Source organism: Argopecten irradians, chromosome 14 (assembly GCF_041381155.1).
Source record: "Argopecten irradians isolate NY chromosome 14, Ai_NY, whole genome shotgun sequence".
Classification (NCBI taxonomy): Eukaryota; Metazoa; Mollusca; class Bivalvia; order Pectinida; family Pectinidae; genus Argopecten; species Argopecten irradians.
Genome location: NC_091147.1, coordinates 9,295,961 through 9,313,445, shown reverse-complemented (window position 1 = coordinate 9,313,445; position 17,485 = coordinate 9,295,961). Strand labels below are relative to the sequence as shown.

Here is a 17,485-nt window from a genome sequence, read left to right as displayed (position 1 = left end):
GAAGCAAAAAAATACAGTAATTGTATCGCTAAGTTATGTGGTTACGATCAAGGGAAGGACCACGATGAATTGATTGTTATAAGTATTTCCCCATAATTTAGTGTAACATTTTTAATTTCAAAGTATTTTCCCGTTTGGGTAAGGATTTATATCTCACATATTCGCTTATGTTCCCCAACTTCCTTATTCTAGATAACAGCTGTAATACAATTCCTGAAATGTCATCAATTTGCGGATAAAAAAATCATGTACTCTGGCGGAATAGCAATGATCATCCCACCTTTGGCAAAGTACTCGGAATTCCAGTTAAAATCAGTTATATGGCGTCAAGAGAGGTCTTCAGTGGGATAAATTCGTAATATTGTATTATGTTTTACAGTGGGTAACGGCAATATATTGGATCAATGAAACAAAGCTTCGTAAACTTTTTCATGGACCTAATATACGTGTATTTCTGTATCGCCCCTGTAAAACACTATGTGAGCAATAATATATTTCAACAAGAAAGATAAATAGAAAAAAACGCATATCTAGAACGGCAATATAAAGGACGGCAAGATTCGCCTAAGAAACCCTCCTATACCACCATTTCCTGGCCAAGGTCCTACTACATTTCCTGCTCCAGGTCCCATTCCTCCTCCAATTATATTTCCTGCTCCAGGTCCTATTGCTCCTCTAATTGTATTTCCTATTCCAGGCCCCATTCCTCCTCCTATCCCATTTCCAATTCCAAGTCTTCCACGAATTGCTGCAGTGATTTGTTCGTCTGTCAGTGGTGTGTCTGGTCCCGTCGGTGCAGGTGCAGGTGGAGCGGGCGTAGGAGGTGCAGGCGTAGGCGCAGGTGTAGGCGACATGAGAGGCGGCATTGGAGGAGTATTTATGATGGGGACCCTAGTAGCAAATCTGAGACACATGGCAAAATGTCTGTCACATTCGCACTGTGTACGGGCACAGGCGCCGTTACTGGCCTCTGCGAAAGAAAATTGTAAAATGTGAAAGTAGTATTTTAGACCGCTAAAATGAAACGGTTTTTAAAAACAATTCACAGAGCAACAGGGTTTGACTTATCCATATAAATAAATGTGCTAAATATGTTCATAGCTATACTTTTGAAATTTAAAAATATCAGCAATCATTGAACGTCCTGAGTATCGGCTAAATATCATTATCATCATATTATTATATCATGGTGGTATTATTACAGAATTAATTTCCTCTTTCTAAACTTTAATTCCTCATATTTGCATTGGAGTGCGTTTAGTCGTTTCTTGGACACACGTATTTGTGTTGAAAACTTTAGCAGAAATATTTATTCACTGTCTATAAAACTGTTCAGCGATGTTCATTGATGGTCGAAAGAGTAGCCCATAGGTAGTTAACAAGATTGGGTTCTGTCTCTTAAGTCATCCTCCTAAATTATACAAGTGATTACAAAGTTATTGCATATCACAGACTTGCCTTAATATTTAATATTTACAATATTTGTCCAAATGATGTAACCGTCGTCAGTAATTTTAATATTCAAAGTTAATGATCATTACAGGCTTCAGTCTCAAACATTTCATTGTAGAGCGTGAAAAAAATACTCAGCTACTTGTAGGAAATATCAGTCCATATAAAGTTGAATGAAGTTGCATTACATCTGGCAATATGCGCACATTACATCATATCAAACTGGTTAAATCAAATACAGCGAGAACTCTAAACAAACTTTCTTTCCGCACGTTTGCTTTTTCGAATTTCGCGATCAAAGTGAATTCGCGGAAGTTATCTCGGTTATGTTAAAAAGTATGAAAATTGAATCAACTTATCCACGAATTATGATAATTCCCGTCACAAACTTAATTTGAAACTGATATCGTGAAATTTTGTAACCGCGAAAACGATTGGTTTACAAAAGTCAATATTATATTGTGTTTGCCAAAATTTAATATAACAATACATCAACATAATTTGTGGAAAATGAAAGTCGGTTAATAATCCATTTCCAAAAAATATAAGTTTGAGTTGGTTGAATCTGATTAGAATAGCTGTGTTCAGAAATCAGCCCGTACCAAACTTAGACCGTCAACGCAGTTATCTCCCCTTGCCAGACGTCATTGTCTACTCTATTATACCTACATTAGGTATTTTAATATCTTCCGTGATTTATTAGAGTAATTAGTGTTAGGAGAGAAAGACAAATGTGTGTATGGGAAATCCAGCTACAAACATAGTATTAGTGTGATATATATGAATTCTATATTCGACCAACACATTAATGCATCTTAGTTATCATATCATGACTATATTATCAGCGCTTACCACTGAAGGGCGATGAAATGTCATCGATCACTTTATTAGAAAAGGAAAACATCTACAATATCATTCGTATTAACATTAAACAGACAGGAACGCCATGTGATAACCCGTGTATTGATTTATTGTAACAATTTTGCGATTTCATTTCAATCTTTGGTTCAATTAAAATTTGAAAACCAAAAAATTGTAATTATAGTCAAGCCAACTCGTATTATCTCTATATCATATATGGTTGGTGCAGATATTACAGATATTTTATTTGATTATTTTTTCATTGTTTCGTGGGGGCGTTGGGAGGGGGTTGTAATTGTCTACATCTACTTGAAACGATATCTTAAATATTTTCCCTTTGTATATTACCACTGAATACAGCAACACTTACCACAAGTGATCACTCCATTGCTATGATACCATCCATCGGTATGCTCCGAATATCGCCCCAAAGGTGGGATTTTCCGCAGCCATTTCTGGTGCTTTCAGTACAGACATCATGGTGATAACACAGCACCTAAATAGAAAAAAAACAAAACTTCTATAAAACTTGATGATAGGTCAGATTTATGTTCCTCCACAACATACTATAGGGAAATAGGGAAAAGGTCACGTATGGTTATGACGTCAGTAAGTATTAATTATTACCCTTTCTATCAAACCCTCAATCCATAATTTATTTATTTCGTTCGATAAAGTGGGTAACCATTTAATTAAAATACCACTAACGATTCAACTGTAGTGATATTTAATCCTGCATACATGATCATTGAAAATCATATTTTTCAGTCTATTCCTCCTCATCGTATATATATATATTAATTTTCAGAGTAAATATCTTAAAAACTGTTAATTAGAAAAAATAATAATAATAAGTTGCAAGGAAGACGCATTAAGGGTTGCAGTGGTCATATTACCACAATTCTTTTGATCGCAAAGTCGAATCCCATGTGGGCAGTATCTGGATGGTATCGCTGATCGGTCTTTTGCTCGGGTACCGGTTTTTCTACACCTGTAAACCTAGCACGTCCTTAAACAGCTCTGACAATTAGTAGGATGTTTAACTAATCAAACACAAAGCATAAGGGATATTTTAGGATAGTAAGTTATACATACAAGATGAAAAAAATATCATGAAATGGCCTTAAGACATTACCGTAAAGCAGCTGTAAATTCAGGTTTAAATTTAAAATTGCGAAAATTGTGTGAATGCTGGAATGGGCCAAACCAAAAGCACTCCTTTACGCGGAGGACTTTTGAAACGATAACTATATTTTTCCTGTACAACTCATACTAAGATACCGTATTCGACCAAATAAGCATTAATGACGCTTATAAAAAAAGAAAATGTAAGTGGGATGCATAATAGATTGAAATTTGAACTAGCTTTTCATAGAATATGGTAATCAATTTGAAAAAGAAATCAAATAATGAGTTTTACACATGTGTTCATAGTTTCAGACTACATGTAATTAGAGGTAAGTGGAACTAAGGCCTCAAAAAGAGGAAGGGAATTTATAAGGTGCTCATTGGGTCGAATACGGTCAATTGTATTCTATGTGGTGTTGACAGTTATCGTCGCTAAACAACGCAAACTCTTCAGAAATATGTCTATTTTCCTTTTACAGTATCTGGAGTCATCGTTATATAATTAAATTTTCTTTGTTTTCATACCAATTCTGGCTTTCTGATTGGCCAATATATTTTTTGCATACCGCTATGAAAAAAATCCGAGAATGCCGCGAAACCCGACTTTATCGTGACGTCACATAGAGACATTGACGTTGCGTATTGATTCGGAAAAAAGAATCCCTTGAAAAACCACTACAATGTTACATTTAAACATACTTCATTTTATCAAATAGGGTATAAAATTAATTATAAAGTATTGATGTCACTATTTTTTAATTTTATCGGGTATGAAAAAAAAATTGTTTGCAAACTTTTGTGAGATTCACACAATTTGCAAACAATTTTTTTTTCATACCCCGATAAAATTAAAAAATAGTGACATCAATGCTTAAAGGGCCACTAACTTTCCGAAATGGCCTTTAATTTTTAAAATAGGAATGTAAAACGAGATCAATAATTTTGTAGAGTCGCAGAAGTTATTAACTATACGTTTACAAGCAAACTTATCATCGCCTTCAGAACTATTTAATTAGAATAAATAAAATGTTAATTTTCATAACGCGGGTCGTTTTATGTTTCCCGCCGTCGTCCTAAATGCCGCGCGGTAGTTGACTATCACTGCGCCAGACGACAAAACAGCGAAATGAATCTCCACTGTTATCGTACATTAGACAGGAAATCTTGCATATTTTTGGTGTTGTAACCTCATCTTAAGCCATCGATATATATTTTCTTTTGTTATTAATGTTTTTAAGAAACCTTTAAATTTTGCTCCGGAAAGGTAGTGGGCCTTTAAGTTAATTTTCCCGTTGTTAAATAGATTTTGATTTGCATATCAACCTCATTACATAAAAAACGTCGTTAAATGTTCAATGGAATTATTCTTACATTTGTATCGGTGTTCCATAGACTTTGTTTTTTAGTAACATTTTGATTCAAAGTTTTTTAAAACATTAAAAAAATCCGCCTAATAGATAAAATAGATAAAAATAGTTTTCAAAATATACTATCTTAACCTAATATTTCTGAATAAATTCGCCTCATAAATAAAATTAATTTTCTAAATGTACTAGATTAACCGATATTTCACCTGATAATTTTACCTAATAGTACTCAAGATTTATTTTTTTCATAATTAATCTTGTTACTAAAATTAGATAGCGATGATAAATTAACATATCTTAAACATTAAAAAAATCACTATTAAATTGATGAAGTCGTTATGTTTAAAGATAAAAAAAAATGTATCATTAGTTCAAACAATTATGTGTCATTTTTGATAGATCAAATACCTTCATGACAACCAGGAGTTACTTCCCTTACAATTGTACCACACTATGATGGTGATGGATTCCGGATAAGTTGTAATTGATAAAAAAAACCTGAACATGAACACAGATCTTGTACTTTATTAATGACATATGGATACACTTTTGTATTTAAGTTTATTTCTTGTTTGTTTGTTTGTGTTTTTAATCTCCAATTACGCGATATTCAATACTTCCCATATGGTAATCTTGTAGGCCGTGGACTAGGAGGGTCAACCATGCACCCCGTTCCCCTTTTGTTATTTTTCTAACTCCAAACCAATGACAATACAGTTTTAAGGTGTACTTTAATTTCCCTTGATAGAACATTGACTATTAACGATATATAAGTAGAAAAAAACTATTTTATAGATGGCTTTATTCCTAGGTGTGACATCACAATTTAAGTTTGAAATTTGGTAGACTAGTAGCGTCTCAAAAATAATTTTTACAGCACCTACTGATAACGTAACAAATATTATTACAGCACCTACTGATAACGTAACAAATATAACTTAAACTAAGACTTTGTTTCCGTGATTAATAATATCATTAACAGTTTCCGAAATGAGTGTGCCTTGTGAAAATGAGCACATTCATAGTTTATTCCATGTGTATAACAAGCCAAATGTCATATGCCTAATGCAGTGTCACATATTGCATTCACTAATGTGTGCTTTTTCTCCTCATTGCTATATCCACTGAAGTGACTCGGCATGTCTGCAAGCTGGTACAGGCAGTCCGAATCAGAGTAATCGAGTTATCAGTATCCTGTTCGTCAGAGGTCATTTCATTTAGTTGTTGTTGTTTTTTACTGATTGATAAGAGGTGAAAAAACTGATTAGGAATAAAAGTTTGCTATTTAGAAACATTTTTGCTGCGTCAAGTCATTTCATTTAGTTGTTGTTGTTGTTTTTACTGATTGATAAGAGGTCCAAAAACTGATTAGGAATAACAGTTTGCTTTTTAGAAACATTTCGGCTGCGTCAAGCCAAATATGAACAAATTGTTAAAAAAATATCATTTTTGAGCTTTTGAGTTTGCTATTTAGAAACATTTCTGCTGCGTCAAGCCAAATACGAACAAATTGCTAAAAAAATATCATATTTGAGCTTTTGAGTTTGCTATTTAGAAACACTTTTGCTGCGTCAAGCCAAATATGAACAAATTGCTTAAAAATACCATTTTTGAGCTTAAAACCCGATTTTTGTCATTTCCTGCGTCCATGGCCTAGTGGGGATGGTGATTTGGACAAAGTAGCTAATGTATGGCCTTTAACATGATAACGAGTACTAGTTGCATGAAATTTTACACATTGTAAAGTCTATTGTAAATGGAACTTAACCCCTATGTTATCTTCATTTCAGGCAAATCAATGTGTTATCCAATTAGGTGAATAACTAAGTGATTTAAGTTTAATAAGTTGTGCCGCCTTCTTTGACTTACTAGTAAAAGAATATGTTTAAACAAATAATATGATAGATATGGCGACGGATAAAAAAAACCCAGATGCGATAAAATTATGTAAATTAAGACTAAAAATGCATTTGTGCCTTCCCCGGGAAGTATTTTAAAACAATTTGTCAAATTTTATACATATCATTATAATAATAATTATGTGAGATTAACACTTTTGAACTTTAAAAAGGAAAACTCGTGAAAACAAAAAATTTAGAAATAATGTGCGCATGTCTCCTAGATAAGAATACGTGATATGTTTGTTATCAGTGTACTACATATTCCATCAATCTTAACTTTTAAACTGACGAATCAAGCGAATACAGATAAATTTGAATGCGATGTGCTTTAAAGACTAATCGAGCGACCTTATCTTTATTAAGAGTCAAGATTCTAAAATATATATGAGATTTATTCTTAACAATGAACATTTTCAAATTCTCAAAAACTGAAATAACTGGATTTTCTGTTGGAATTAAAAATAAGCATTGGTGTAGTTGCTATGGCCGAAAACTTACGATTTATATCATTTTACGTAGAGTAATAAACTTATTGTTAAAACGTCGAACTACATATTTTCCCCTATAGTCTAATTCGACCCCCAGGTATGTAAGTGGCGTTATACAGATGTTATGTTTGTTTGATTACATTAACGTCCTATTAACAGCCACGGTCAAGATGTTATGTGGGTGACGTCATACAGATGTTTATATTATGTGGGTGACGTCATACAGATGTTTATATTATGTGGGTGACGTCATACAGATGTTTATATTATGTGGGTGACGTCATACTACTCGGCAGTGGAGCCATCGGTCACTTACTTGCTTAGGGGTGACTAAACATATGCTTCTAACACGACCCGTGTTATGAAAATTAACATTTTATTTACCTGTTTTAAATTGTTATGGAAGTGACGATTAGTTTAGTATTGAACTCCTGAAACACAACAACATCCTCAAACTTATTTTACAGATACGCTTTAAAAAACATCGATTCGGTTAAGGACTGTTCGTTTGATCGCTATATTCTCACCTGTCCACACTGTCTGTGAATGACTTACCTTTGGGCTATTTTCTCACCTGTCCAAACTGTCCGTGATTGACTAATCTTTGGGCTATGTTCTTACCTGTCCACACTGTCCGTGATTGACTAACCTTCGGGTTATATTTTCACCTGTCCACACTGTCTGTGAATGACTAACCTTTGGGTTATATTCTCACCTGTCCATACTGTCCGTGATTGACTAACCTTTGGTCTATATTCTCACCTGTCCACACGGTAAATGATTGACTTGCATTTGTACTATATTCTCACCTGTCCACACTGCACATGATTGACCAACTTTCGGGCTATATTCTCACCTGTCCACAATGTCTGCGATTGACTACCTTTCGGGCTATATTCTCACCTGTCCACACTATCCGTGATTGGTCCCCTATTGTTGAAAGGCCCACAGTAATTCCCGTAAGTTATGAGACGGACACATGGAACGCGGGTTTGGGTCTGTATCATCCCACAAAGATCGCTGATATCGCGTTTGGAACGCCTGTGAATCTTTTCATCTAAAAACAACACCACAAAACAAAATAGACCAATTAAAGTAAACCGTCAAAAGGCGACACTACCTCATCATCCTCAAGTTCGAGTTTTAGGAAAAATAAAATCATCCTGTCAAGAAATGAAGTTTACTCGTTATTTAAGTATCTTTCTTAAACGTGTTTTTAAATTTGTTAAAAGACACTATTATCATTCCCTTGTATAATTCTAGTAAAAAGAATAAACCTTTTAATATCACGAATTATAATTTATGTTTCTAAACTTGTTTTTCGCAAGGTGTAATAAAATTACACTATCCCTTTGAATGTGTTGTATCACTAGTAAAATAAAATGACACTATACCTTTGAATGTGTTTTACAACTAGTAAAATATAATAACACTGTCCCTTTGAATGTGTTGTACAACTAGTAAAATAAAATAACACTATCCCTTTGAATATGTTGTACAACTAGTAAAATATAATAACACTATCCCTTTGAATGTGTTCTACAACTAGTAAAATAGAATAACACTATCCCTTTGAATGTGTTGTACAACTAGTAAAATAAAATTATACTATCCCTTTGAATGTGTTGTACAACTAGTAAAACTTAGCGTACAAGATAACTCTGCCGAAAGAAAAATATGTTCGTTCTAAAATAAACTGACTTTATTACATTAAAATCGTTTATGTGACATTTTTCTTCTAAACATCGACTCTAAAGGTAGTCATGCTATAGTATAAGACTCTTTCATATGTGGATATGAAGGATAGGGATATTCTACCCAGGGTCACAAAATATAGTAAAACCCGAGGCTTGTCGAAGGTTTTGCAACATTTTGTGATCCTGAGGGTAGAATATCCCTATCCTTCATATCCACTTATGAAAGAGTATTTTTCTTTCATACCCCGACGTTTTATTGCAACTTTACAACTATAATATCCCGCCGTTGTTTGCATCTTTTATAGTAAAACCAGTCAAGTTTGTGAGAGAAAAAAATATTTTACCGAGGAAATAGAAATTTTGTTGACGCCGTGACGTCACGAGGCTTTATTGCATGGGTAGCCATGCACTACAACCTCAGGCGGCATGAGTATATTGCCCTAGACCAGCCAGAATTACACCCGTAGGTATGAAAGAAATAAACATACAGAAGATGTGAGGTGATTTAAGGAAGCATACATTATATCATGATACCATTTTCCATTATACATGCAAGAAATAAAAAGTGGCGCATATTTAGAAAAAAAATATATATAGTTACATATATCCTTATTTTAATTATAAATGAATAATATTGCTTATATAAATTATATTTCACCTATTAGGCTGTCAACTTTCCACTCAGTGCAGTAAGTGAATGTTGATTTCTTTATTGATATTTCTTGCTGAAGCTGGCAACCTCGTATTAAGAACATTTACATATACAAAATAAATCACAAGCATCTAAATTAATAAGCATTGAAGACCAGTAGAGAATTTTAAATACTATGTTAGTTTTTCGGTCATAACTCTACATGCAGTATCATGTTATCTGTAAAAAATTAGGAACCAAATGGTCACGATTGAAATAAACAATATTGCAATAAAATAAATATATAGAAATGGTGTACAGAGGATATAAAAAAACCGTTGTAAATGGTAACACATTCTCCAGTTAAGAATACATGGGCAAGTCCATTTAAAAAACAGTGAACATTAAAGGCAGCGATAAAATAGCATCATATGTGCTTATATTTTTGTAAATTGCATTAAGCATAACCATGGTTTAGAAAATGCTAGATAATATGCATATCTAGGAAAGCAGAATAGTATCACTTGAAGAATACAAACTGAAAATATTTTCGCGTCGTTACGAGAAAACTATTTTGTAAAAATAAGATATTTATCTTTTAATTACAACAAAAAAGTTTTGATTTTTTGCTATTCTACGTGATACACGTACATACGAAGCAGTTACTTAGCGTTGAAAAGTTTGTTTTATGTTATTACGCAACCAGTAAAATTCTTTGTTTGGTGTTTCGAAGGCCAATATGGTAGCAGACGATATTAATTACGAAACAAATTTCAAATGACTCTTACCTTTGATTGCTATGACCAGTCCAATACAGAAAATGATAATATTGATGGGAGACATGGTCGAGGTAAACCTGTAATTAGAAACAGGGAATATTTGTTATCATCATTATTATTTAGCGAAACAAATAAATGAAACAGTGAGTCAAAATGAGAAAGCAAACGTTAACAATACTTAAAAGGCACATCCCTGCGTTTGGCTTCAGGGTGTTGATATATGAAACTTAAACGAAAACTTGTATTTTTCGTGTTCAGTATGGGAATTCCAACAAATTATTCTGATTCCAATAACTCTGTCTTTGTAGAAAAGCAATTTTACTTACCAATTTTCAATGCAAAACTTAATTTAGAAGCTTAATTATTCTTTTACATCGGAATATGCAACATTATCATGAAAATTCCAAAAGTGACGCTTAAATTAAACAGTTATCTTCAATTATGAACGAAAATCCGCTATGACAGGAAAATCGTTCTCAGAAACTACTTTCTTGTACTTTTTAAAGAATTCTGTATGAACCAGTTTTAACAAATTCACCGCTGAAATTACATTCACCCCAGAAGACACATTCATCCCAGAAGACACATTTAGACTCTTCTAAATCAAACACTAGACCAGCCCATTATAAAATTTCATATGTGAATTCCAACCGCGACAGAAACGATCTGCTCGGTAAATACTTACGCTCAGGGCTGCTGAGATGTTATGGTACGCTGACGACGATACCAGTGTTGTGTACCAATTTATATAGCGGGCAACTCGGTGGTGATGCATTGAATGAAACAATGATTTGATTGATTGTTATAATGATGTCATAGTCTTATCTTTAATAAATACAAATGTGACAGATTCCAGACCACACGTATGTGTGGTTAGAATTCAAGGACATGATTGCTCTTTATATATCTTTAGTGTACTAGAGGGCCTCTGTATTACAGCGATATAATCTTTTTAGATCTTTGTAATGTGTACATGGCGGTGAGTGTTAAGGAATTTTATGGAAATATTTTGGATTATTTTATTTTGTATAACATATGTGAATATACGAGCTAAAGTCGAGATTTTAAAAATCTCAATGTAAAGAAAAGCGGGGTACACGACGGCCATACCTGGCTCTCAGACTAAATCTATATGATATATAATGCACTTTTTGACTCTCGATGTTTTAATACAGCAGCGAAACCTTTTTTTCTAGCTTTTTTTAACTTTGATTTTTGATTCTTTTATTTCATCATTTTTTCTTTAAATTTTAGCCATATATGATTGTGTTACGAATGTACTCCTCTGAGAAGTCAAACTTTTCTCGTATTAAACTTTTTTTCTCATATATATTTTTGGAAAAGGAGTTCAAACCATCAAAGAAAATGCAAGAAAAAATATATGTCCGTGTGCTCGTTTTTGAGCTATTGTCACTCAAAGATACCTAGTTGACAAAATATTGGAGTTTATGGAAATTTTGTCGTTTTGAACATATCCACGAGAGATTAAAGCCATAATTTGCTAACGAAGTGATTGATATGTATGGATGTTTGTAGAACTTATTTTCCAGTATTCTTCTTTAAAAATATACCATTAATGATTATTAAGACTCATATTTTTTCTCAGAATAACAGCATATGCTACCCCAACCCCTTGATTTAGAGTTACAAAATGCACCATATTCCGCCATTTTTGCCAAACTTAACCTTTTATAGAAAAATTTCTGGCATTAAACTTTTGTCAATATTTTGCATATCAATAGGGATAGGGTTATTCTTGCTATATCAGACAGAAAAAATGGGGGTCCGTGTGCTTAATTTTTTGCGCCATTTAAATATTTGTTATTTTTCAATAATTCAGAGTAAAAAATGAAAGTGCTCAAATTAACATTAAATGTAAAAAATAAAGTGACAAAAGTGTATAATTTCACACATTAATGCTAAATATTTCAATTACCACGAACCTAGTAAAGAATCCAGCAAAAAATAGCTCGATACAGCTAGAAATGCTGGCGCAGTGATGATTTTTAAGTGAAAACAATTAAAGTAAAAAATGGTAAAACTGTGGCTCTACTTAAAGCGAAAAAAGACACAATTTCAAAATGGCCGCCAAATTGGCTTTTTCTTCAAATCCCCGTATAAAAAAATTCTATTAAGAATAAAAATGTGATTATTTTGACAAAATTTGCAACTGGCAACTTGCTACAGATATTGATAAATTGTATTTAAAAAATCTCATAACTTCTTTGATCATTGTCGAAAAGAGACTGAAACCTCAGAAGAATACATCCTTAATGATAATTATGATAAAGATTTATGACGATATATTCCCTTTGAGTCAAGGTCTTGGAGTACAAGAAACACAAGTGTCACCGTATTGTACTTCTCTTAACCATTTTATGGTAGATAAATCCATTATTATATAACATTGCATATTTTCGTTATACATTTACATTTCAGGACCCCTGAACTTAATTAATAATTCATGGAATGAATTATGTATTTCAAAACACAGCTGTTACACTTTAAAGACAGGTTAATCAGTGTTTAAGCAGCCTTTATCATCATATTACTTCATGGAAGGTTATGAGATTTTGCGTCAAATATTGTCCAATAGGTTGATTGATGATTATTACATATTTAGCAAGCATTTTCGCATTTTCTCGAAAGCACGTGTGTCGGCGAATACCGAACTGAAGGAACATATATATTAAGTTGACCTTGTCAAATATCATACTAAGGCGATTTGATTGACAGCTATCGAAAATAGATTAACCGACTGTTAATGACAATAGCGTATTTGATGCGACCTGACATTTATTTTATTAAAATTCATTATAAAGTTGTCTTCATTAGGTACTAACCTACCTGCTACATCTTTGAGTTGGAAAGGAGTTTTTGATATTTAGAGTATCTGAGTTTACACTTAATCATTTGAGTTCCTCATCACATCACTTCAACAAAAACAGCATTTATCAACTGTTCTGTAGTATAGAAACATCTCATTCTGTGCACCAGCAACCTCCAGATAATGCAGAAATTAACTTAAGGATTACAACTAAATAATTCTTATAAATCAATCTAAAATAGATAATCTCGTAAAAGCTCCAAATTGACTGAAAGACTCTTTTTTCTATGAAATCATTACGCCATTGTGTCAGCCAATCAAAATCGACGTAACAAACGTAATTTTGTAAGACATTGAAACTGCTCATAACAAGCAAGGTTGAAATACACATTTACGTACATAATTGTCTTAATCCAATTTTTACGCTGTGAATGGTTTACTATCACCCATATGTCTGCAATAATAAGAACTTTTTATGTTATTGGTCACATTTTCAGCTTCTCGCAATTTAACAGTCAAAAGTTTTTGATGTCCACAATTTTATTTTTCACAATTAGCCTTGTGTATCGTAAACACATCATACTATCAATCAAAATAGCTTAAGGTTTATCATTTCAGGTATCAAATTATGATTTTATAAGAAATTTGGTTATCACAACATGAATTATACATGTCAGGGAGAGCCAAATAAACTTTATACGTAACACAAAGCTAAGTAACATACAGTATATGTAATACACTGCATCTAAATGATTTCCAGTTTAATCAGACACTCTCATTTTCTGTTTGAGTGTTTCTCCATTATTTCTGTTCGATTATAACACGTTCGCTAATGAACATTTCAGAGATGTTTTTCTCCATAAGGATTACTTCAGAATTACTAATAAAATTCATATAATTCTAAACTCAAAGTCAGTTTATATAGTATGGAATAAAACGGTTTCATCGCCACACACTCTTTACCACGAGGATATACACCATGTACATGTACTGTGATCGAAGCCTTACTTTTGTGTATAATACTCAGTAACGCTATTTAATTTTCTAATTATCAAATAGTACTAACATAGCGATCAAATCTGATTGGTGACAATAAAGATATAATCAAGTTTTGATGATCTACTAACAGATAAGGTTTATTTTCATTATTAAAACTGCTACATTCAGTTACTTATTTTGCAAGATTAAAGAAGTATTTGGCATTAATGTATCTAAATCTAAAATGATATATAAATGAGTTTCCGGACCAAATTAAAATTAAAATCTAAAACAAGATAATAATCTTAATAGCCAAGGCTCGCAAAAATAAAACTTCTTAGACTCGTTTCATAAAAATTCATATGAAATGATCACGTATGTAAGATCTTCAATCTTCAAGGCTCGCAAAAATAAAAACTTCTTAGACTCGTTTCATAAAATCTCACATGAAATTATCACTCATGTAAGATCTTCAAAGAATATTTATAATGATTTCTTAATAACTTTGGTATAGCAGATATTGAAAGTTGATACTTTTAAACATGCCTTCATTTTAAATTGGTCGCCATAGAAGTTACGAGTATTGCTGAACGGAAGTCGGAAAGTTCATAAGATGTTCTCGGAATAGTTCGGACAGGCGTTACATAGTTACGGTAGTCACATGACATTCTTGGAAACGACGATACGATGTCGACTAACTTCGACTTGTTTGACTAAATGGGACCCACCTAGGGATGTTCAATATTTATTTGATTTTTATCAAAAGTTTCCGAATCATTATCGCTCATCTTGACTTCGATTTAGTTCTGTCTTTACATGATTTGCAACAGGATTTTTTTCAACATTCTTCTAAATCATGAAAATAAGACAGATACGGATATTGGGAATTTAACATAAGTTCGCGGAGAGAAGTGTTCGCTCATTGGTCTATTTCTAACAGTAATATGGTATACAGGTTATCTGACTTATATTTTTTCTATCTTTTTCACGGAAATTGATTCCGCGATAATTAACGTTATCAAAAGAAGTTCACGCGAAAACGGGATATAAGCAGCTACAGTAGTATGCAAACACTATACGAGATATTTAGGTAATACTTATTGTCTCTCTGAACAAGTGCAAGACCATCTCTTGTTCTCAGAAGGGATACGCAAAGTCCATTGTTAGATAGTGCGGTAACGTTAATTATTATCTCTCACTTTCATTTAGTATGTTTAAGTGGAATGAAAAAAATATGATGGTGTGCTTGATAGCTATTTAACGCAAATTGTGATTTTCCCGGAATTTCCCTGTTTTTACGATACACATGCAAACTTACACATTATCGTCCACTTGGATATCCGAAAAAACTATATGATAAGAAGATATCAATATTTGCATAATTAACTAACTTATGTTTTCTAAAAGAAAATAATAATATTACACAGTCAACCTAATCATTTTGGTCAGAATAACAGTATATGCTACCAATGCAGCCCAAAGTTTTGAAAATGAAAATACTTTGTATCTTTTTTTTTTTAACATTTTGGACGCTGATGCAGATGCATAAAATCGGCATTCAAATAGGGGTACTTAATTTTTGTCCTTTTACAAAATATATATATTCAAAATGGACGCCATATTAAACATTCTACAAACAATAGAAATCTATTTTTTACAAATATTTTATATGAAAGCTTGCTACAAATGGAGATTTTTTTAATCACAACTTTAAAACGAGACTTTAATGAGATTAAAACCTAAATATAATTGATCCGTAATGATTTTTTAATTCAATTAATCAGTGTAATTGAATTAATATATACAAGTCATCAATAATCGTTGTTCGATCGAAATCATTACAAATGTTCATTTGAATTAAAATAGATTAAACACTTTACCTGTGCAGACAGACGATAGGGTAACACTGCGTCGACTTTCGTATGTGATCCACTTTCCAACCCAAGGTTAAAAAAGAAAAACGTATCGATCAGAATCCCTATTCATATTACGATTGCTACATAAATAGTTATCTATATATAAATAGTCCTCAAGAATAAAAGTAGTGCACCTTTTTAAGATCGTAACGTTATTTTTTTTTTAGATTTTCTGTAACGATTGATATGACTTCTGCTAATTGAAAAATTAACTAGGAGTATATGGTACTGAATCAAAAAATAAATAAAACAAAGGAAAAGGGTTAGGTCGCGGAGGAATACCGAGAACATAAGCTAGGACAATGGTGTTTGACGCGTCTCATAAAGGGTGATTGATCGTTACTTAATTTAGCTGTGGTTAATAAAGTCCAAGGCTAAATACCTCGTATGAATAATTCACAACTATTGCCATTAACATCTTAACTATAGTTACCAGAATTGAAGCGAAGTGATAACTACAAAATTGCGTCTTAATTCTTATTTCATTATTGTGCAAATATCACAACGCTAGCAGACTCCCGTAAGAACTATCACCACATCAGCGTTATTTCAGTATTAACTGTGAAAGATTTACGACAATATCAGCCGCAATACAACCACCAGTATCAAGATCATTGGACCTACTTATATCATCTAGCTTGTACATTTAGTATACCAAAAGTTCTGTTTTCATCTAATGCTCAAAATGAAATTTAGTCACAAGAAATAAGAAACCATCAGTATATAGTATGGAGTAATCATCAGTATATAGTATGGAGTTATCAGTCAGTATATAGTATGGAGTTATCATCAGTATATAGTATGGAGTTATCATCAGTATATAGTATGGAGTTATCATCAGTATATAGTATGGAGTTATCATCAGTATATAGTATGGAGTTATCATCAGTATATAGTATGGAGTTATCATCAGTATATAGTATGGAGTTATCATCAGTATATAGTATGGAGTTATCATCAGTATATAGTATGGAGTTATCATCAGTATATAGTATGGAGTTATCATCAGTATATAGTATGGAGTTATCATCAGTATATAGTATGGAGTTATCATCAGTATATAGTATGGAGTTATCATCAGTATATAGTATGGAGTTATCATCAGTATATAGTATGGAGTTATCATCAGTATATAGTATGGAGTTATCATCAGTATATAGTATGGAGTTATCATCAGTATATAGTATGGAGTTATCATCAGTATATAGTATGGAGTTATCATCAGTATATAGTATGGAGTTATCATCAGTATATAGTATGGAGTTATCATCAGTATATAGTATGGAGTTATCATCAGTATATAGTATGGAGTTATCATCAGTATATAGTATGGAGTTATCATCAGTATATAGTATGGAGTTATCATCAGTATATAGTATGGAGTTATCATCAGTATATAGTATGGAGTTATCATCAGTATATAGTATGGAGTTATCATCAGTATATAGTATGGAGTTATC

At 32.5% G+C, this 17,485-nt stretch overlaps 1 long non-coding RNA gene and 2 pseudogenes across 1 annotated transcript; 1 reads left to right on the top strand and 2 right to left on the bottom strand.

Annotated features, from left to right (window-relative positions):
• Positions 1-2,793, bottom strand: part of LOC138308015 (uncharacterized) — a 28,777-nt pseudogene extending 25,984 nt beyond the window's left edge.
• LOC138308258 (uncharacterized) overlaps positions 1-17,485 on the top strand; it is a 465,904-nt pseudogene that overhangs the window by 133,210 nt on the left and 315,209 nt on the right.
• LOC138307625 (uncharacterized) lies at positions 8,110-12,341 on the bottom strand. Its single transcript, XR_011206024.1, has 3 exons — positions 10,990-12,341; positions 10,314-10,381; positions 8,110-8,254 (listed from the first exon to the last, which is right to left on the bottom strand). It is a non-coding gene; the product is annotated as an uncharacterized lncRNA (long non-coding RNA).